Source organism: Dipodomys merriami, unplaced genomic scaffold (assembly GCF_024711535.1).
Source record: "Dipodomys merriami isolate MVZ:Mamm:240054 unplaced genomic scaffold, mDipMer1.0.p SCAF_793, whole genome shotgun sequence".
Lineage (NCBI taxonomy): Eukaryota > Metazoa > Chordata > Mammalia > Rodentia > Heteromyidae > Dipodomys > Dipodomys merriami.
This window is the reverse complement of record NW_027206394.1, coordinates 213,947-237,254: the sequence shown is the minus strand read 5'-3', so window position 1 is coordinate 237,254 and position 23,308 is coordinate 213,947. Positions and strand designations below refer to the sequence as shown.

Below are 23,308 nucleotides of genomic sequence, written 5' to 3'. Positions count from 1 at the left end.
TAAAGATTACCTAGGGACAAGTAATTTTACCTACATTTTCTATTATATGATAGCATATTTTTGTCTGCTAATCAGAGACTCAGAAAGATTTTTAATTATTATATGAAAAATGAATCATCATGAATGAATGAAATCAGGGAGTAAATGGCTCAGGAGCTGGATGGTTCTTTTAAATATTCTCATTATTTTGAATGATCTGGTATTTTTGTATGTGTGGAATTATGAATGTATTTTATATCTGGGCAGGAAAGTTTGATTATTAGATCATTGTCTGATACTCAATGTCAGGAACCTAACCTGAGTCAGAATGGTAAATATGTGTGTGTGTGTGTGTGTGTGTGTGTGTGTGTGTGTGTGTGTGCGCACGTGTGTGTGTGTGTGCACGTGCGCACGTGTATGCCTGCAAATCTGTATTTAGAAGGATGAATCTTATTTCTCTCAAGGTATATACTTAATTGTATTAGTTATACTACATTACTGACAGCAGATAAAGGTAATTAACATTTTGGGCCATATGTTTATGTTTCTATGATTGCATGAACAAACTAAAAAGTTATGTTTGGGGTATGATTTTTGTGGAAGGTCAGTAGAAAATATAAACATTTGGAATCTTGAGAAAGGTACAATGGCAATTATTTCAGTGTAGATCAGTTTTAGACAACACTTGAAAGGATATGTAATCCTATATGAAAATGCAACATTTATTGATTTTCCAAAGCTACACTATTCTATAAATTTGTAGGAAATTTAAATTATGGAAACATAAAAGTAATGTGATTGTTTATTGCATACAGTTTTACACTTTAGTTTTGTCAAATCAAACTACCATTTATTTCTACTGTATAGGAAGGAAAACCCTAAATATTAGAGTTTGTGCCATATTTGACATTGGGAAGGTCTGTCTGTATCAATGTTTATTTCTTTTGTTTCTGCTTTCCTATTCATAGCTCTGTTTCTCATAGTATTCTAAGGACTTTTTCTTTCTCCCAATTTGGGCTTGAACATACCTCATATTCTCTGTTTGTTAACAATAATCAGTCTACCATTTGAACCATGTCTCCAGCCCAGAAATTTTTATCGTTAATTGGAGATAGTATTCATGAATTTTCCTACTAGCCTGAAAAGCATTATCCCCCATGTCTCATCCTTCTTAATCACTAGCATTGTAGAGATGAGTCATGGACCCCAAGAGTCAATGACTTTTCATGTCTTATAGATTCCACATTTGTTATTAATTGTAATAACACACTACCACAGATTGGGTAGCATTAACACTGTAAATACATTGCCTCTGAGTTGGTGGAACTAAAACTCCAAGATCAGAGTTGGCTTCTTCAGAGTCCTCTTTCCTTGGAATATTCAAGGCCTTCTGCTTTTCTTGGAGGAGACTTCAACTTAAATGCTACCTTTGAGATTCTGTTTCCAAATGCAGTCACTTTCTAAGGAAATGGATTTTTTATCTTTAGTGTGATTTCATTGGGACAGTATCCAACACATAACATATTAGTTAACGGATAGGAGAAAAGCTCTGATAGGAAAATATTTGGTTTGGGCATGGAAGTTATGGCATATTTTTTAAAAAATACCAAAAGAGGTAAAGGTTTTATTAGAGCTTGTAAAAAGTGTGTGAAATCTTGACCTTAGACATGCCAAATTCTTGCCCTGTCACACACTTAAATGCCTAGCAGTGCTGGAAGATTGAACCCAAAACTCTATACTTGTGAAACAGCATCTCTACTACTGCCATAACTGCAGAATGTAATTTGATTGCTTATTTTCAGGTACTATCACCATGCCTGGGCGTGCTTGAACAAGCAAAACACATTGCACCCAGCAAATGGTTAGAGTTTCTGAAACTTTTTTTGTCTGTGCTTGCCTGGAACTGGAATTCTCTAATCTATGTTTTCCAGGCAGATAATATTACAGGTTTGAGCCACTTTATCCAGTAAAAATATACAATTTCAAAATATCTTGATATTGCCTATATTTGTGCTTAACATATATAGCTAACCTTCATTTTCTCCCTCTTTTGTTTAGTACTCTGAGTTGAAAACATTGGCTTTCTTGATATACTTGGCTTCGTTTTCAATGGAATCCTATCAGAATCAAAAAAAGTCCTAAAAGTTTATGTTAAAAATCATGGAAAAGAAGGTTTCAGGTTGGAAAAAAAAACACTGATCCTTAAGTTATAAATGCAGTATATTTACAGGGTTAGTCAATGCTTTCTGAAGTATGAGAAGAGAAGGAAGGCAGAAATGTGAACGATGTCAGGTCTCTGTAGAAATTCTGTAGTTGTCACTTCATGTTATCTTCCTTCCTTAAAGCTTGCTTTATTAAAAGCCTCTGGGTGTATATTGGTTGGACTGATTGGTAACCTTACCTAGGAAATGAAGCTGGTTTTAGAAGGCAGATTGTGTGGTAAATAAAGGAATGATGAGAATGAGCACAGATATTGTCACAGAATGAGCTGACCAGTTTCAGCTTCTGAACAGAATAACAAAGCAAAGTTTCAAGTATATTTATCCACATTGGAATATATATATATAGAGAGAGAGAATACAGAATATATAGATATAGATAGATAGATATGTAGATAGATAGACAGACAGATAGATAGATAGATAGATAGATAGATAGATAGATAGATAGATAGATAGATAGATAGATAGATAGATAGATAGATAGATAGATAGATATAGATAAATAGATAGATGATAGATAGATAGATAGATAGATAGATAGATAGATAGATAGATAGATAGATAGATAGATAGATAGATAGATAGATAGATAGATAGATAGATAGATAGATAGATAGATAGATAGATAGGTAGATACATGTACATATAAATATATATACATACATGAAAAAGTAAATCTCCAGTAGAATATAGAAAAACTTGGCATGACAAATATTAAACTATATCAAACTGATTGCAGGAAAGGTACAGTAAATATCAATAGTTTAGCATAGATTTTGCATACATTTTGTAAAGGCTGAACATTCTTTATTATAAACTTTACAAATATCCATATTATGTTTTAAGGGTTTTTTTTACTGTGAAAATACAATAAAGAGGGGTTAAAATTACATGGGCAAGGTAATGAGTATATTTCTTATCAAGCATTGTTGCCTCCTCCTTTGTTTCCCCTTACCATCCCTACCTATCTCCCCTACCCCGCTCCCCACTCCTGTGCCAAAGTTGTAAAGTTCGTTTTTCTACATAACGTCTTGTACATCTCACTGTTGCAATAGGTCCATCTGTATCCCTATTTAAACAATTTGTTTGTTCCCTTCCCCACACACACACACAAATTATACCATCATCAAATACAATGGAAACAGGGTTACTTTTTTTTAATATATTGTAGTAAGAGCATCTACACAATGCTGGAAATTGGAATTACACAAAATATGCAACATGGTTAGGCACTGGTAGTTCAAGGATGTAATCTTAGCTAGTTAAGAGATTGAGATCCGAAGATCACTGTTCAAAGCCAGCCTAAGTAGGAAACTTCATTAGATTCTCATCTCCAATTAACCACCAGGGGAAATGGAGTTCAGTTCAGATTGTATGTCAAGCTCTGGCCTAGAACACAAAAGCACCATCCAGGTCCTGAGTTTAAGCCCTAGGACTAACAGAAACAAAAACACAAAATACAATATGGAGTTAGATATTTTATAATGAAGCACATTTTAATATATTCTACATTGTTAGAAAGACTAGACTTCTGTGTTAGCTTAATAACCTACCATAATAATGATATTGTCCATTTATTAAGCAGCTTACTCAGATTTACAAGTTCGAAGGTTTCAGGGTATGTTCAGTTGGTTTTATTGCTTTGGTGCCTGTGACAAGACAATGTGAAAGTGGAGAGTATGTCAAAGAGAAAAGTTTTTGACTTAGAATGATTAAAGATAAAAGAAGAAAGAAGATGAGAGTCTATGTTCTCATGGGTTTCACTCTGAAGAACTTAATCTCCAGAGGAAATATTCAGGTATTCTCAGGAAATGGTAAATCATTTTTCTTTAACACAGGTCTTTCTGGGGCATTCTAAATTCAAATGGCAACATCTTCACCAATGATGATGACTTGTCCAGGGGTGGAAGCAGCTAGATATTACTATAAATTCAAGTCAGATCTCAGCAGACAATATTTTATGGAATTCCTATTAAAATATTTCCTTGCAGACTGCCTGGGTCTTTATACTACACGTGTTTGTATGTGTGTATGTGTGTATTTGAATAAATATATAGCAACTGTTGGCAATGAAGATGGATATGTGTTTCTTTTATCAAAGAAACAAACATATGAAATGGTAGCCTTTATATATAAAACCTTAATAGTAACAATAAAATTAATATTATTACTATTATTATTTTTTGATGGCTGTAGGGCTTGAACTCTGGGTCTGGGCATTGTCCCTCAGCTCTGCAGCTCAAGGCTAGCACTCTACTACTTGAGCAACAGTGCCACTTCACATTTTCTGAACCTTTAGTTGGAGATAAGGGTCTCACAGACTTTCCTGCCTGGACTGGCTTTGAACAGAGAACCTCAATTCTCAGCCTCCTTAGTAGCTAGGATTACAGGTGTGAGCCACTGGCACCCGGCAGTAAAGTTATTTTGAAAAAGAAAAAAATCCCACAATTGTATACTGAAAAAAAATCACAATCTGGCAAGTGTATCTCTAATGTTGTTATGTCAAGTAACCATAGGCAGCAATCATTTTTAGATCTCACTATGCCCTGTCCAATGCCAGATAATATTTCATTAATTTACTTTAATTTTTCATAACAAAGTTCATTATGAATGCCCAACAGCACAATTTTCTAGTGAACATAAAGAATTCTTCAACATATTTATTTCAACAAACAGCATTTTGTGCTTGGTTGGTTTGTTTTTGTTTTTGTTTTTGTTTTTAATTTTGCCAGCACTGGGGGCTTGAAATCAGGGCCTGGGCACTCTCCCTAAGCTTCTCTTGCTCTAGGCTAGCACACTACCAATTGAGCCACAGCACCACTTCCAGTTTTTCTGCTTACATCATACTGAGGAATCAAATCAAGTGTATCATGCATGCTAGGCCAGCATTCTACCACTAACCACATACCCAGTCATTGGGTCCTGGTATATTTCCCCTTCTAGATTAATAGAAACATTCCAGGTTCCGAACTTGAAGCTGATCCTTGCCATCCAACAACATCACATTCTTGTGAATAGCACTAGCTGGCCTCATGAGCATAGCAGCCAGCTGGAGCTCAGCTATCTGATGGCCTTGGCCTCCAACAATGCAATCATTTCTGTGCACAGACTGAAAACTGTTATAGGAAATTTTGATTTATTCCATCCTATTCTCAGCTAGTTGCCATTCTCAGCTTTGTATGTTTTAAATTCTGTTAGACATTTATTACTCTTTCCTGCCATTCTCAAAAGTAACATATATGTTTTACTTTAAAGTTCATCAAACATGCAAAAATGTTAATGTAGTTGCTATCCACCAGTGGCTCATGTTTTAAAAACCTAGCTACTTTAGAGGTCAAAAAGTGAGGATTCAGGTTTAAATCATCCCATGCAGAAAAATCTGAGATATTTCTCCAATTAAGAAACCAAAATCGAGAAGTGGAGATGTGGCTCAAGTGGTAGTGTCAGCTTTGAGCAAAAAGACTAAGCAAGAATAATAGGTCGACTTCTAACTCCATTATTTACTCATGGAACACACACACACACACACACACACACACACACACACACACACACACACACACACACACACACACAGAGTCAACATTCTCCTAGACTCCCCTTCTTGAACAATATTCAATGCCATTAACTGAATGCAAGTTTTCTCCAAATTCTTATAGTAGGGATTGAACTACATTTGTATTTATGATAATGTATTTTTTGTACTTTTTGTTTTGCAATTTTTTGTACTAATGTGAGAGAACAGTGTTTTGTGAAGACTAACAGAAATCAATGTGTTGGTAAATAGGTAGGTGACAAGTAGACTGAAAGATGCAGATAATACCACTTGAAATTTTATTTCTCCAAATTTAAATATATATACATATGTATGTATTTATAATTTCTGCCAAGATTTTATTTCCATTAACAATGATCTATTTGTTCCATTACATAAATTTAACATAGTGTGCTTCATAGTAGATTAATATTTTTAGAATTTCTTTCACTTGGAGACCAGGTTCTGCAGTGTAGACCAAGCTTTCCTCAATTCCTTATTCTCCTGAGTATTGGCTGGCATTACCATGTGGTTGCATAGTACCATGTCCAGCTATATTGTTTACATTTTGTCCAGTAGAATATTACTGTGAACAGCTTTAAGCCATATATCTTAAGTATGAATGGATTTCTTGCAGAAAATGTAATAAATAAAGTTACTGAGTGAAGCCAATTATGGTAGGCATGCCTGTAATCCCAGCACCCAGGAGGATTGTAAGTTTAAGAGCAGCCTGAGCTACACAGCAAGTCCCTTTTAAAACAAAAAAAAAACAACAACTGGTGAACTTGGAAGAGGGAAAGTATTATTAAGTGGGATGATAGGAACATACAAAATTTAGTGTGTGTGTGTGTGTGTGTGTGTGTGTGTGTGTGTGTGTGTGTGCTTGTGTTGATCCTAGGGCTTGAACTAAGGGTCTGGGCACTGTTCCTGAGGTTTATGCTAAGTCTAGCACTCTACCACTTGAACCAAACTCCACCTCAAGCTTTTTTAGAGCTCATTGGAGATGAGTCTGCTCCAGTTTCCTGTCCAGGCTTAGAACCTTTTGTAAGTAAGATTACAGGAGTGAGTCTGTAGTAGTTGTTGTATTACTGTTAAGTAATATAGTAAACATCATGCCAGTTTATACTCCTTCCAGCAGTGTTTGAGTGTTGAACACACACCTAAAATAAAACCCACTCCATGTTTGATGACATCCAGATCTCATAATCCCGTGATATAAGTATTGTTATGCTCACTTTACCTGTGAAGAATTTGAGATCCAGAGAGTTTAGTTAATTTTGAGTCCCCAGCTAGTATACAGTGGAGCCTGTATTCAAGCCCAACTAGGTCTGTTTATTTCAGAAAACATAGAGTCTTCATGTGTTCTAGTCAACATGTGTTCTAGCAAGTACTGCTCATTGCAAGTACAGTTCTGTTCCTGAAAGATTACCTTTCTCTCTCTTTAACTGTTTGCACCCCCTTTCATAAGCTAGGGAAAGCACAAGTGATGAGAAAAGCCATTTTTTGAAGGGGAAATTGATGATGGGGTTTGAACTTGGTATCACATACATATTAGTCTGATCTTCCATTTGGGTTATGCCTCCAGCACTATATTTCTGTTTTTTCTTTTGTATTATTATTATCAAGGTGAGTTACACAGAGGTTACAGTCATATAAGTCAGGTCAGGATACATTTCTTTTTTGAAATGTCACTCCTTCCCTTGCTCTCTCAATTTTTCTCTCTCACTGGTTTGGTTTTATTAACTTCCTCCTTCTCCTCCTCCTCCTTCTGCCCAGGGAGGAAGGCTTTTATGCTAGACCTTCAAGTTGAACAAAGAATAATTCTTCTACCTCAGACTACATGTCCAGGCTATACATACCAAAGAAAGCTAAGGACAAGAGATTAGTCTGACTTGGGAACAATGCAGATCACAAACATGAATTCCACGTAAACAGAAATGAAAAGAAATTTTTCTTTATTCATATAATACAATAAAAAACACTACTTTTCTCATTATCACTTAATTGTGGTTATATGTTCTTAGTACTAGCTTCTTGAAAGTCCTAAAAAAACACTTTGACATGAACTCAGAAGTTCTGTTAGTATCAGCTTGAGATTTTTATGAAAAAACCTTTTTTAATTTTTATATTTCTAAAAATCAATTTTATTATAAAGATGCTGTACAGAGGGGTTACATTTACATGATTAAGTAACACTTCTCATTGAACATTGGTACCTACTCCAGTGTTTTTCACCCTCTGTCCCTTCCCTCCACTCCCCCCCTTACATTGTAAAGTTAATTTCTGCCATAGTGTACTGTGAGTATCATTGTTGCAATGGGTCACCTTTTGTACTTCTTTCAGCATTTTGTTATTTCCCTTCCCTTCTCCCAATCAGATAAAGGCATATACAGGACTTTTCACACACTAGGGATTTTCACACACTGAGCTATGCTACACAGAATGCTTGAGACTAAAGGTGAGGTAAATGATGTCATTGTCCCATTCATCTACATCTCTTGCTAACATATGCATATACTGTGGTGTTGACATGCTTATTTTGTGTATGAGAGCTTTGAGTATGGGGCGTGAATTCAGGACCTAAATACTGTCCCTTAGCTTTTGTATGTGATGCTAGCACTCTACCAGTTGAAGCACAGCTCAGCTTTCTTTTAATTTAATCTTACAGGAGGTAAGAGTCTTTTTTGCTCAGTTGTCTTTGAACTGAGTTCCTCATATCTCAGCGTTCTGAGTAGCTAGTTTTACAGGCCTGAGCTTCCAGTGCCTAGCTTTTCATTACTACTTTCACAAGCTACATGCTCACACACATTTCATTCAAAAATCTCAGTTTAACCCCTGCTTTCACTATATTTGATGTCGGTATAATTTGTAGAGGAGATGGGGAAAAACAAGTCGTTTAAGCATACAGGTGGAGCCGGGCGCTGGTGGCTCACGCCTGTAATCCTAGCTACTCAGGAGGCTGAGATCTGAGGATCGCGGTTCAAAGCCAGCCCGGGCAGGAGAGACAGTGAGACTCCTATCTCCAATAAACCACCAGAAAACCAGAAGTGGCGCTGTAGCTCAAGTGGTAGAGTGCTCTCCTTGAGCTGAAGAGCTGAGGGACAGCGCCCAGGCCCAGAGTTCAAGCCCCACGACCGACAAAAAAAAAAAAAAGAATACAGGTGGACCTGTTGCTACAATGAGAAGTACAAGTTGTCATGTCAAAAACGAACTTTACAACTTTGGTGCGGGGGGGGGGGGGGGATTGGGGGAGCAAGGGGAGACTGGGAAGTGATATGAAGGGTAAACAAAGGAGGAGGCTGCAATGCTTGATAAGAAATGTACTCATTATCTTGCCCATGTAATTGTAACCCCTCTGTACAATATGTGCACAAAAAATAAAAACAAAAAACCAAAAATCTCACTATTCAGGCTGACTGACAAGTTGTGAGGAAAGATGGTTGAATGAATAAGTTACCAAATAGGCCTCTAGCCCTATTAACATCATTCTAGTCAGTGACTTAGCTTTCAGTGAGTGAGTACATATTTCCACTTTCACTCTTCCTTTTTTAACTGGAACTCAGTGAAATGTTTTTGATGCATCTTTTAAATGTTATCTCCCAAACAGAAGATACTATTTGAATGTATTTGATAATATTTTAGATGCGGGTGGTCTTGTGTGTCTGGATGTCTGTGGGCAGAAGCCATCCTGCTGGGCTTCAGGCCCAGAGCTGATGCTTCCTGTCTGCTGGTTGCAGAGAGGAAGGTTTTCTTCCTGGCCATTCTTTGAATTGAGATCCTTTCATTTTAGATTTCTAAGTATCTAGGATAAAAAGCATGAACCACCACCAACTGGCTTGTTATAGAAGCATTAATTGCTTTTCATTCATCCCTTTTTTTCCTTGAAGTTTGATCTAGACAGGCTGCTTGTGCCTCATGATAAGGTGATTTGAATAATACCCTTTGCCTCTGGCATTTCTGAAACTAATTTCCTCAGTTCCAGGCTAATGAATTTGTTCTAAAGCCAATAGCATTTTCCTTCTGAGATGTTAGGTAGCTTAATTAAATCTCTTATCCTTTGCTTTGGCAATGCAATCAGGATGTTTCTGTAAAACCCTACTTCTTGAGAGTATTATAGTTAGAAGGTATCATGTGTACACTTTCATATACTCTCTAGTTTTATAAACTTATGTTACAAGATTGGGTGGAAGAATGATGACTGTTGAATTAATTTGATAACCACTCTAGAGTTTTTAAGCCTTAATGGTAATTAACTCAAAGGGGGATTAAAAATATTCAGAGTAGTGGAATGTGGCTACTATTCATTTCATGTATGTGGATAGATGATAAGAATTCTTGTGATTAATAAAATAAATCTTCAAATTTCTAGTGGTACACTGCTATGTTAACTGGGAGGAGACAGTGGTGATGCCAGGACTTTGAAAACTGGTAATGAAGCAAAATATCCGGGAGAGCATTTGCTAAGGATATAATTCCAAGGCTAATACCAAATATATTGAACTAGAATGCTAAATGATGAATGACAGCACCAAAATTTATTTGTTGGCTTCTTTGTTTTGCGAAGTCCTTGGATTTGGACCTGGGGCCTGAGTGCTGTCCCTTAGTTTTTTCCTCAAGGCTAGTGCTCTACCAGCTGAATCACAGCTTCATGTCCATATTTTTGGTGTTTAATTGGAGATCAGTCTTACCAAATTTCCTTTGGGCTTGCTTCAAACCTGAATCTCAGATATCAGCCTCCTGAGTAACTAGGATTCCAGTTATGAGACACCAGAGACCCATATGTTTGACTACTTTGGTTCAAGTGGGTCACATCAGATTTAAACTAAAATCATAACTTTTCTTCTTGTAACCTGCAGCATCCAATAAATATCTAATTTATTTCTATCTTCATTTCTGATTTCTCTTTTCTTCATTGTACCCTTCCATTCTTATTTCACAAGCAAGCATGTCAGTGCTGTTTTCCTTTTCTGAAGCAAGTCAGGTCCATTCCCATCAATGGGGGATGTACTTACTGTTCTTACTGCCTGGAAAACCTGCTCCTAGGGCTGGGAAGGTGGCTCAGTGGTAGAGCACTTGCCTTGCATGCATGAGGCCCTGGGTTCAATTCCTCAGCACCACATGAGCAAAAAGAAAAAAGCTGGAAGTGGCGCTGTGGCTCAAGTGGTAGAGCCTTGAGCTGAAGAGCTGAGGGACAGCACCCAGGCCCAGAGTTCAGGCCCCACGACCGGACCCAAAAAAAGAAATAAAGAAAGAAAACCTGCTCCTAGATAATTGCCTGGATGATGGCTCTCATATCAACTATCTCCTCTTTAGGGATGTCTCTCCCCATTCCCCAATGTGAAGTTGTTGCCACAAAACCACCAATTTCATGTCTCTGATTTACAGAAAGTATCATTATGATTTCTGGTTTTCTTTTCAGCATGAAATTGGTGAGGAGAGAGCCACATTCACTTCTTTTTCTCCAATACCTGTAATAGTGCCTAGTCCTTAGTGCTCAGGAGCCTTACATGGAGATTAGCCTTCTCCAGCTCAATTTATCCTAGCTTCTGGTCAGGACAGCTTCTCAAGCTGAAGTCTGGTGGCTAGTAATCATTCCCTCTTATTCTTTGTGCCATTTGGTGGTGTTGAGTCTACTTCAGGGAAAAATCAGTGTTTGACACTTATTTGCTGCTATGGCAAAGGTGACTGTGACATCATAGAAGTTATGGCTATTGTTTTGTAAAGTTGCGTGAGGACACCCAACCCCACACAATTTCCCCAATATATGTGTCTCCTTTGCTCAGGAGTGCATTCAACAATTCAGCAACCAAACTGTCACCCAGTTCCTGATACACTCAGAGTATGTTTCCATTTCCTTTTAAAAAGAAAAAAGAAAAATTAAAGACATGCCTTTGATGATTTTCATTGAATTACTAAAACAGAGTATATAAATTTATGTATTTGTAAATCTTTGCCCATCTCTCTTGAGCCCTTGCTATATTTCTATGTGTTTGCAGCTTGGTAAGGGAAATAAGGTTTAATTCAGTATTGTCAGATACTATAGTTCAGAAGGCTCTTTTTAGACCCTTTTGGAGGGAATGCCAACTTTCCATCTTATGTTCTACAGATGGCCATCTTGGTACAGGAACTGAATAGACTGTCATAACATAAGAGGCTTGTCCTGATTTCTACTGACTTTCCTCTGGGGTCAGGGAGTGTGATCCCACTGCATATGTGTCTCCTTGTTACACTGAAAGGCCCAGGCCTCCTCAGAAAATCTAAGGCCAAGGGGGTAAGAGAGATTAAAACTCAGAACTCAGCTTCCCATATCATTGGGATTACAGGATTGAGTCTCATGGCCTCAACTCATAGCTGCTTTTATATACATACTGTAGTCAGTTTCATTATATTCACTTCCTAGACAGATATATACAAATATATGTATATAATTATTCATCTATTTTTAATCAGTGTTATATCTAGAAATGCACAAATATATATTCATATAATTATAATCAAATTATATCCCTACTATCCCCAATAATATTTTACATTAATGTTTTGTGAAAAAAATACTAGACTAAAAATTTAAATGCCTTTGTAGTTTGAAAAATCATATTCAATCTTATATATTATATAATATACTATATATAACATAAAGAATATAACACATATTAACATATAACTAATTTAATTGTGGTTTCTTTTCTTCCTGATTTTGTGTTTTTTCATCTATGTAAACTTTCTTTCTTCTATTGATGATGGCTTTTACTTTCCAGTATACATATTTTCTATATATTTTGTCAAATATTTTCATTTGTCAAATATTTTATATTACTGGAGTCAAATTTTTCTTCCATATTTACCCAAAGCACAATGAAGATGTATACAGATTTGAACTCACTGTTGGAAGAGCATCCCACATACCACTTTAAGTATTGTGGCATTTGTCACAATTGACAGAATAGATTTTTAGGACATCTGATCTGCTATGTCCTAGACCTTTTGTAGCCACCTTATCACCCCATGCAGTCATGACCTGCTTCCTTGCCACTCCCTGTACATTTAACAGTTCCCATTATATGCAGTAGGCTGTCTTGTACAGCCCCCTGTCACTCTCTGTTCCCCCCCCCCCAGAACATGTATGCACGATGTTTCAGATTGTAGGTTTAAAAAGAAACATATTTAGGATTCATGAATTTTAGAATATATCAAAAACATTGACATTTTAATAAAGTTAGAAAAATAAATAGAATGAACCTTTTACAACAATCAGGACAAAAAGAAAAATAAAGATTTTCCCAGGAAGGGGGAAAGGAATCTCTAAATCTAGATTGGCCTCTAAGTTGCCTTCAGCAGAAATTCTGCCTCGGAGTCCTCAAAGGGATCTACTTCCTCATTAAAGACAGGATTTTCTTCCTGAGTCCAGAGAGGGACAGATTCTAATTTCTCAATTGGAAATTGGATCCCCTGCAGGAGGACAGATTGGTCTGGGTATTCTTTGAGGAAAGATTCCTTTTCCTCAACTGAATCTAGATTTTGGACCTCACTTATTGGTTTCACTGAACATAGACTGTGGTCATTTTCCATTAGCACACATTTACCCTGCACACCAAGAAGTGTTCTTTTTGACTGGTTTGGAGCTGATCTAGCTGGATTGTGAACATCAATGGAAGACATTCTGGATCGTCTTCTTCCTTGGTGGTATGTGCAGGTACACCTGCATCACATGTGGGATGTCCATAGGACTCAAAACCTGCTTGGGCCTTTCTACAAATTAAAAAAAAAACTCTATGTTCACATGCTTTCTGGAGATTAGTGATGGCTTCTGATCTCCATCAGTCCCCATAGACTACATCACTGAAGGTTATTTATCTGTAGTTCTGCAGGAGCTGCTCTACGTTGATGCAAACCTGAGAATGGAAATAGGTACAAGATTCTTAGAGTAGACTCTAGAAGTTAAGTTGTGACTAAACTTCCATGAGGATCTAATGGGGGAAGCTGTAGAACTTGAGTTTGGACTGAACACTGATGGGAAAGTAGGGTATTTCTGAATGTATACTTCCAAGTTCTTTCAAAAAGAGAACATATTACCGGCAAAGAATATCCATAAAAGGACATTTTGCCAAGCTGGAGAGTACTAAGGGCTGTTGGCCAATCAGGCCCATCTCTAGAGACCCAGGTTCCATTCCTACTCACAAGCTCTGAGGCATTGAAACAAGGACTTCTTCCTCTTTTTCTTGGTCTCATGGGTCATGTGTTCCTCCAGCTGGTCCAGAAGAATATGTAAGTGGAAGAGCAGGTCTGAAGAGGGCATGTTGAGCTTGACATACTGTGTAAGTTCTTTTAGGGTGCAATGGTTCTTGGGTTCATAGAAATCATCAGGGTAGAAGTCCATCCACATAAGGAGGATGGAATAAACGATGTTGTGGGCAGTTTGGTGACAAGGAAAATGAAATTCCACCCTCCTCATCCTGAGCCTTGTACTAGAGCTTCTTTCTGCAGGACTTGCAGGTTGGGAAGTGGGAAGAGACTTCTGCAAGCAGGATGGTCCTCAAAATATCACTTCTAGAAATTTCTTAAATATAATCCTCTAAAATTCTCCCTGTGATAGGAAGAGAAAGTTGTTTCCCCACTGAATCTGACTTGCTATACACAGCCCTCCCTGTCTTCCATGAGAGTCCCAAACCACAACCACATCCACAACTGTGTAATCTGCTATGCACTGAAGTGCCAAGACTCAACCCCCTGGTGAAAATCACAACTTGTGTGCAAAGAAGAAAGTTGGCTTTGATTCAGAAACCTCAAAGATACCCAGTTTTCAAGGACAGAACTTCTTTTTGTGCCAACATCCACTTACTTCTTCTCTTGTTCATCTTCCAGTTATGGTAGTAGGATCTGTACCAATGGAAGGAGAGAAGGAAGATAACTCTATGCTTCTCCTTTTCTGAACTAACAGGACACACATGGGACTGGCTAAGACCCACATGGTAATGTCAACATGACAGACAAAAAGTGGAGATATGTTTACACAATTTCATGCAAATTCTGTGAGGATGCTTATATGCATCTGTCCAAATAAATGCACAATGACTCATGCCTCTAATTCTACTAATCACAGTTTGAACGCAGTCTAGTTTGTAAAATTCCAAAGACACTAATCTTCAATTAACCAGCCAAAGGCCAGAACTGGACCTGGGGCTCAAATGGTAGAGTGTTACAAATGGGACAGCACTCAAGCCCCCAATTCAAGTTTAAGTTGCATCCTTTCTTCTGTCTATATTCCTTCAAAGGCCTCCAAGATAGTGATTTTCTAGGTGAGGGTGGATGTTGGATGCCACGGGCTCATTCCTTTAATGCTGGTCTCTCAGCAAGCAAATTGCTAAGGCTACACTAGCTTCTGAGGCAAATGAAATGCTCTGGCAACCCAGTCCTAAGGAATTAGCCAGAGAGTGTACTTCTTTGTCTCAAGCCAAGCTCCTTGATCAGACTCCAGTGAAACAGTCTCAGAAAGGTGCCAAGTATACCAATACTCTGCCAGGGGGTCTCATCAACCCTGAGTTTGAAAGAGGAACACTCACTTTTTTTTGTTGGTTGTGGGGCTTGAACTCTGGGCTTGGGTGATATCCTTTAGCTCTTCAGTTAAAGGCTATCACTCACCCACTTTAGCCACAGCACCACTTCCGGTTTTCTAGTGGTTTATTGGACATAAGAGTCTCATGGACTTTCCTGTCAAGGCTGGCTTTGAACTATGATCCTCAGATCTCAGCCTCCTGAGTAGCTAGGATTACAGGCATGATCCACTGGCACCTGGCTTAGGAACATTCACTTTTTAAACAGAATATCCAGCAACTGCTCCATTGTCCCCCACTCTCTATAGTGGTAGAGGAAGTTTCCAACATAGAAGGGATCACCTTTCTGGTAGTCAGGGACCAGGTCCATTACCAGCATTTCCAGCAAGCCTGAGTCCAGGATCCATATGTTATAAGGCACATTCAGGGTTTGGGCTGATTCATTGTCACACTGAGGTGGTAAAAAGAATGGATCTTTGAAACGTGAAAGTGGGAGTACCCTTCAAATTGAGTAATTGTAATAGAGTGGATTGAAAAGTACACAGTAAATATTTTCTCAGTATACACATATAAAAGCACACAAGAAGAAGTTTCTAATGTGGGCTGGATGAGATTAGATAGGTTTCCTGTCATAGTTATACTTGCCTGAGTTGCCTTATGATTCCCTTGGTTTCTTCTTATAAAAAAGGCCTGAGACATTGGATTCGTGATTTGGCACTGATCCAAAGTCTGCAGCATTGAGTGAGACACTCATATCTCTCATGCCTGAGAGCTGAGTCTCTTGAACTTTGAAAACAACACAAGAACATTTTTCTTGTTCCTGCACCACAGGCCAAGTGAGCTGGCTCGAGCTGAATGTCAGTTACAGTTGCTTGGCTCTCATAGTTCTATATTCTATTCCATTGTGAGGTAGGTAGTGTCATTTCTCAGAGCTCAATGATCTAAGCTGTTTGGTCACATAAGACCATCCCAAAGACAAACTGGAGACTGAAATCTCCCCTCTCACATCACTATATCCACATGTGGACATTGTCAATTCCCAACATCCTCAGCTAAACCTAGATACAGGCATGGTCTCAGCCTCAAGGAGCCCTTCCTAGGTCAGATCCAAGCCTTATTTGTCACTATTTCTCTCATAATGCACAAATCATTTTGGGTCTCATGCCCTCTCAGCCTGCCATGTGCTTCTTGCATCTATTTTTGACATCTACTTCCTAGGACATTGTAAGGTTTTTGTTTCCTAATCTGTTTGCTCTTGATGCCCCTGTGTGCTGTCATCTGGAAAAAAGGCAAGTACTTAGAGGTGGGAAAATCAAACAAGTATTGAAAAACAAACATTACACATATAGTCAGACATTTTTACAAGTGTTCATTCTTGTAAGATAAGACTATCTTTGATAATTTTGTCATATTTTATGACAGAGGGGAAGGGGAGAAGGGAAGAGGTGCTGCATTGTCTTCTCATAATTCAATGATTATTATTTAAAAATACTATAGTTGAAGGAATGTACTATTTAAAGATAAAAGCTGTGCTCCTGTTCTTTTTATAAGCTAGTCATTTATAAAGTTTTCCTCACTAAAGTCTTGTCATCTGTGTCCCATGAACTATCCTCCTCCTTCAAAATAATCAAGGAAAACCTTCACAAATAAGTGGACTGTTGTCCAACCCCTGGATAAGAATTTAAGGTACAACATTGCCTGCAATTTTGTTTGTGTACATGTGTGTGAGAGTGTGTGTGTATGTGGGTAAATGTGTGTCTGTGCATATGTGTGTTTTAGGGCTTGTTCTCAGGGGCTATATGACAATCCCGAGTGTTTTTCCCTTGCGTGTAGTGCCCTACCAATTGTGCTACAGTTTCACTGCAAGTTTTCTGTACTGAACTGGAGAGGAGAGACTCATAAAATTCCCTGTTCAGGCTGTCTGAAGTAAATCTCAGGTCTCAACCTCCTGTTAGCTAGAGTGATAATTATTTGCTTCCAGATCCTAGTAAGAAAGCATTGTTATTGGAGGCAGTGGGGTTGCAAGTTTCAGTCCACCTTCACCACACTCTATATTATTAAACAGCAACAATAAAACCCTATATCAAAATACAATAATAAGAGGTAATTAGAATAAAATTTAGTGATATAGTCTGCTGGCATCACTTTCAGGCACCCTTGGTCTTAATGTTTAGCATCACAAAACCAAACAAAATGAGATAATTACAGTAGACTCAACGAATTTTAATTCCATCTTAAAATAATTTCAAAACATTATAAGAAACAAGAAAGCATCCATACTTATAAGGAGAATGTAAAAAAGATAAAAGATGGCAGATTATGTAATGGAAAATTCTACACTGCAAGAAAATTATTGTCATGGTGAATATATGATGGTATTGTCACAGTGAATATATGATAATGTACTTCAGAGCAGCAATGGATAAATATATATTTACTACACATAGTCTAACTTGTCTCAATCTCTATAAACTTTCAATCTTCTAGTACACATTATCAATGTATTCATGTTTATGGTATATTCTAAAATAACTAGCACAGTCAGGAGGTTACCAAAATACATTAGCTTCAATGTTTTAGGAGATTAACCTGCTAATTGTATTGACTTCTATATATTAAACATGTAGTGTGTTATCATTGTACTCTCTAAGTATGTACAAACACTACTTCAAAGTGAAATTGAATACAACAAGGTTTTGAAGGCATATGCCTGTAAAGCTAGCTATTTGGGACATCAGTTCAAGACCAGTGTAGTTTTTTCTGCAATGCTCCCCAACCACTGGCTCTGCGTGATGGAATACATCTATCATCCCAGGTTCATTGGAAGCTGAGAGCTGGAGGATTTCAATTTCATGCCATAGGCAAGAACTTCCACATGGCTCCATCTCAACCAAAGAAGGTTCAACACTGGCTAGTACCTATCACCCCCACCTAGGTGAAAATAAAAATAAGAGCAATGTAGTATAAGAAACAAACAATATCAAAACATGCCAATATAAACCATCATGAACAACACACACCTAGTGTTTGTTTCTCATACCTGTAATCCTAACTATAGCTAGGATTATATATGTGAGCCAGAGACACCAAGCAGTTCATCATTTTAAAAATGACTATTGAAGCCAGGTGCCAGTGGCTCATTCCTGTAATCCCAGCTACTCAGGATGCTGAGATCTGAGGATCACAGTTCTAAGTCAGCTCAGGAAGAAAAAAACCCATAAGACTCTTACCTCCAATTAACAACTCAGAAGTCAGAAGTGTCTCTGTGGCTCAATTGGTAGAGTGCTAACTATGTTGAGCACAGAGTCTCACAGACAGTGCCCAGGCACTGAGTTCAAGCCCCACATCTGACAAAAAATAGATAAATAAACATTTAAATGTCTGAATATTTTGTGAATTAAAATGATGGCGTTCATACACAATTCTACAGACAACTACATATTTCATTATATTTGTGGTTAGAAAAAGTAGCAGCACTTGAATAATGGATATTTTTTCATAAACTAGGGCATACTGATCTCTAATTAGAGGAAATTGCTGGACTCACAGGTAGTATTTTTTGGTTGGTTTTTGTTTTGTTTATAGAACAGGATGAGAAACCTTATTTCTGCCAATGACCATTTGGATATGTATAACATCATCCACAGGCCATGCAGAATTAACAGTAAAGACATGACACAGTCAACTGGCAATAAACTTATTTGTCTTTATGCCATGTTCCCAATGATTTGTTTAGCTTATATGTCCCTATGGCCTACAGTTTCCTATTCCTGCCTTCCTCAAAATACAGCATGTTCCACCGATTCAGATTTGAGCCAAGCAATATGTAGTATTAGTGCCAAGAGTTAAGGAAAGTTGTAACACAAACAGGGAAGCATGAAACCAACACTTTAGTAGCTGGACACTGGGGACTCAGGCCTAGAATACTAGCTACTCAGGAAGCTGATGATCTCAGTTCAAAGCCAGATGGAGTGAGAAAATCTCTGAGACTCTTCTCTCCAATTAACAACCAAAAAGCCATAAAAGGAGCTGGGGCTCCAGAGGTAAAGTAGCCTTGATTACAAAAAACTCAGGGGCAACACCCAATCCTGAGTTCAAGCTGAAGGTCAGGAACAAAAACAAAAACAATCAACAACAAAAAAAAAACCAGAAACTGGGAAAAAGCTCAGGAAAGGATGGCATTGTCTACAAGACAAGTGTACACATTACATGAATTGTGAAATCACTGTACACACCTTAGTAACAATTACATTTTAAAAAGAATGTGAGAAATCCCAAAGCCATGGGGCCTTATGATGTGCATCTGCTTTCCAGAATTTCAAAGTCCCATCATCTAAGCTGGTAGCACAGAGGTTGTAGCTCAGGGTGATGAGAAAATAAGAAGCCAGAGATCCTTTCAGATTGTCCCACCAATTCTTCTATTACTTTAAGCAAAAAAAAAAAAAAAAAGCAAAGCAAATAAATTAGACTTTAAGGTTAAACTAAGCTGCTATTAAAGATTCCAGGCAGAATTATACGGTGCCTGCTTCAAGGCAAGAGTGAGGCCAAGCCCACAGCCTCCAGAGAGGCATGACTACCACTTGTCCAACACTGCTGTCCTCCCCGCCCCCAGAGTTTACCTACAAGTCCCAAGTCCCTGCCTTTCTTCTTGTAATTCTTCAGCCACTGGTTGTCTCATTTCTCATTGTCTGTTTAGGTGGGATTTGAGACTCCTTCCTCTCCTCACCCAGCCACCAGACCTCAGGGGCCAAACTCTGCACCTCACAGACACTCCCCAGAACCCAGCTGCCTTTGCAGTTGCTGCTTCCTGAGCCACTGGGCTACTGCCTCCTTCCTCCCTTCATCAGCCTCTGCCAGGGCCTCCCACCCTCTCCCTACCACCACCACCCCCAATCCCAGCTTGGCCTCCCCCGTGGCCACCCCTCCTCTCCACAAATCTCCCAGCCCCAACCCCAGCAGGATCACTGCTCTGGGGATACAACTGTGGGCCAGGCCCAGCAGAATCAAAGGTGCCACAGTGTGCAGCTGGCTGAGAACTGGAGACAGCATAGGTCTCTGATCAGTGTCTTTCACTTCACTTACACAATTATTAATTGTATTGATTTGGTATTTTAGTTTAGATTTCATAACTTCTTATTAAGCCTTTGCAGAAGAGCTGGTAGAAATATAGTCCCCAAATTCGGATTGTCTCTAGTTTAATTCTTTTGAGATTCAGAGATGTTTAAGTAGTTATAACAATCATGAACTCTCATTTTCATAGCAGATGCTATTCAGAAAATAATTGCTTATGCATCTGTTATCAATTATTTACAAGACTTGAAACTTTTAAAGTTTCAAATATTACAGGAAGATCTTTGATTCATGTTGAATGGATGTGAGTAGGTTGAGCTGATTCTTGTGTGAGTGTGTGTGTGTGTGTGTGTGTGTGTGTGTGTGTGTGTGTGTGTGAGTGAGTGTTTCTGTGTGTGTGTAGGGGGGTGTATGTGTATCATTGAAATCAAGGATAAGGATGTTGAGCCCTGGTCTGAACTTGTTTCCTTTATCTGAGATATACATTATGGTGTTTCTTTGTTGGTGGTAGGCTCTGATTGCTTGCCTTTGCCTGATGCTCACATTCCAGCTGAATTTTTTAATTAAAGCTTCTTATTTAGTATTGAGCATATAGGACTCTGATGTTGCTTTGTCTTTAGTCTGCCATCTAGGATCTTCTTTTCCTCTTTAAAAATTTACATTCAATATAAATTTTACCTCCTGACTGATTTTCCCTTTAATTTGCATTTTGAAAAAAGTATTATAAGAACTTTGATCTCTGTATTCATGAAGAAAAACCATTTTGAATTCTCTGTTTAATGTAACAACACCTGGACACATTTGTTAACACCAAGATCTTAAAATTTATTTTGTAGCTTTAGTTTAAAATGCCTCCTCCATGTTTACAGCATGAGGAGACAAACAATTTCTGGTAACAATGATAACAGTTTTATTCATTAAAATATCAGATAATTCATAATTTTGAATATGTATAGTGGCAAATGAACACATTTGGTAAATAGATTTGCTTGATAGATCCGTGCACAAAAATACCACTCCTAAGGGCTGAAAAGGTGGATCGGTGGTAGACAGCTTATCTTGAATGCACGAGACCCTGGGTTTGATTCGGCAGCACCACCTAAGCAGAAAAGCTAGAAGAGGTACTGAGGCTCAAGTGGTAGAGCACTAGTCTTGAGCTGAAGGGCTGAAGGACAGTGACCAGGCCCAGAGTTCACCACCAAAAACAAATTAAATAAATAAATAATACTCATATCAAGCACATTAATTTCAAACGTTGATTACCATTTTAGTTAGGGGCAGGGTGCCAAGATATAGCAGACCTCTGTTGCAAAGCTTTAAGAAGGATTTCAACACTTGACAAGTACTAAAGACAAGAAGGAAAAAAATTAGCTCTGCCAACAACATATAGAATCACCACTCAAAGAGAAACCAGTACTAAGAATGAAATGCTTTTCATAAAATTTCTTAAAAGATTCTGGCTCTATATTAATTATCATATAAGTTAACCTTCAAAATCTCCATCGATGGGCCTTAAGGGCACCTACAAAAACTGGAGGAGAGAATCATCAACCAAGATTTTTAATTTTGTAAATTAGGTAATGAGTTCATTTCTGGTTTGACAATCTCATCCCTTCCTTTGCTCTCTGTCTCTGATTTTCCCTCCTGTCCCTGTCCACAGAGGTATAGTTCATTGTGAACATAATATCGACAGAGTACAACTGAAACCAACCCAGCTTGACATATCCATTACATGTTTGTCTGCAGTTAATCAGAAGAAATTGAGAATTGTGTGTTTCAACTGGTAGAGCTAGAACACCACCAGACTTCAATTGGAAACCTAAAGGACAGCGTCAATATTGTGATTTTTAAGAACCAATGCTGTCCCATACATAATCTCAGACTCCACACACACACACACACACACACACACACACACACACACACACACACACACACACACATCTTAAAATAGATGTTAGTACTGAAATCCAAATAGTTTTTTTATTTTTATAAGTTTTATTTTTAGTTTTAATGAGGTTTGACTTGATAGTTTCTACTAATGAGCCACAACTTAGAACTTTGTTATAATTTTACCCTGTCTGTATTCAGAGAAACATTCTCTGAATTTCTCCATTTCCAGCAATGATAAGTTTTCTCTTCTTGGTCCAGTTTCTTCGTTTGAGACTCAGTCTCTTAGACTTTTCTGTCTTGCATTGTCTGTAAGTTCATTGATCCAGTAGATCTCAGCCATCCTAATACCTGGACAGAACCTGCCTTGGGAAAAGTGTTCTAAGCTCACCATGCAATGGAGGCTGTTAGTACTCACCCATAATCATTTTTTCTTCAGAAATGAGAAATTGGGGGCTGGGAAGGTGGCTCAGTGGTAGAGTGCTTGCCTTGCAGAAATGAGAGATTGTTAGGTCCAGGAATTCAGGGGAAGCACTCACTGTGTGCTATTTCATACTTTTTTGGGGAGGGGTGCCGTCCGGTCCTGGGGCCTGAACTCTGGGCCTGGGCGCTGTCCCTCAGCTCTTCAACTCAAGGCTCGTACTCTACCACTTGAGCCACAGCGCCACTTCCGGCTTTTTTCTTTTTGCTTATGTGGTGCTGAGTAATTGAACCCAGGGCCTCATGCATGCAAGGCAAGCGCTCTACCACTGAGCCATCTTCCCAGCCTGATTTCATACTTTTTTTTATTTAATGGCAGCTTCCACCTATTGTCTACTTTAAGCATTGTGTGAAGAGAAAGATTGCCCCTAAGAGACAGAAGTACTGTACTAACTGTTGCTCTCAAAATACAGGAGGAGGGAAAGAAGTTCTGAAGGAGCCATGTAGCCTAGAAACTGAGTTCTTAGAAACTCAAACTGCCTTTTATCTTACCTTCAACATAGAAAGTCAGAGATTGCAGTGGCTTGTAAGCTCCATTTATATTCCTGTGCAGGGGCTCCCTTCCCCTTTGCCCTTCTGAC

General features: G+C 38.2%; 1 long non-coding RNA gene across 1 annotated transcript in view; it reads right to left on the bottom strand.

Annotated features, from left to right (window-relative positions):
• Nucleotides 1–18,568: 18,568 nt before the first annotated feature.
• LOC138818914 (uncharacterized) overlaps nt 18,569–23,308 on the bottom strand; it is a 72,841-nt gene continuing 68,101 nt past the window's right edge. The window contains exons 2-3 of the long non-coding RNA XR_011369263.1: nt 19,523–19,711; nt 18,569–18,634 (exon numbers count right to left, since the gene is read on the bottom strand). This is a non-coding gene — a long non-coding RNA (uncharacterized lncRNA). The remainder of the gene's footprint in view (nt 18,635–19,522; nt 19,712–23,308) is intronic.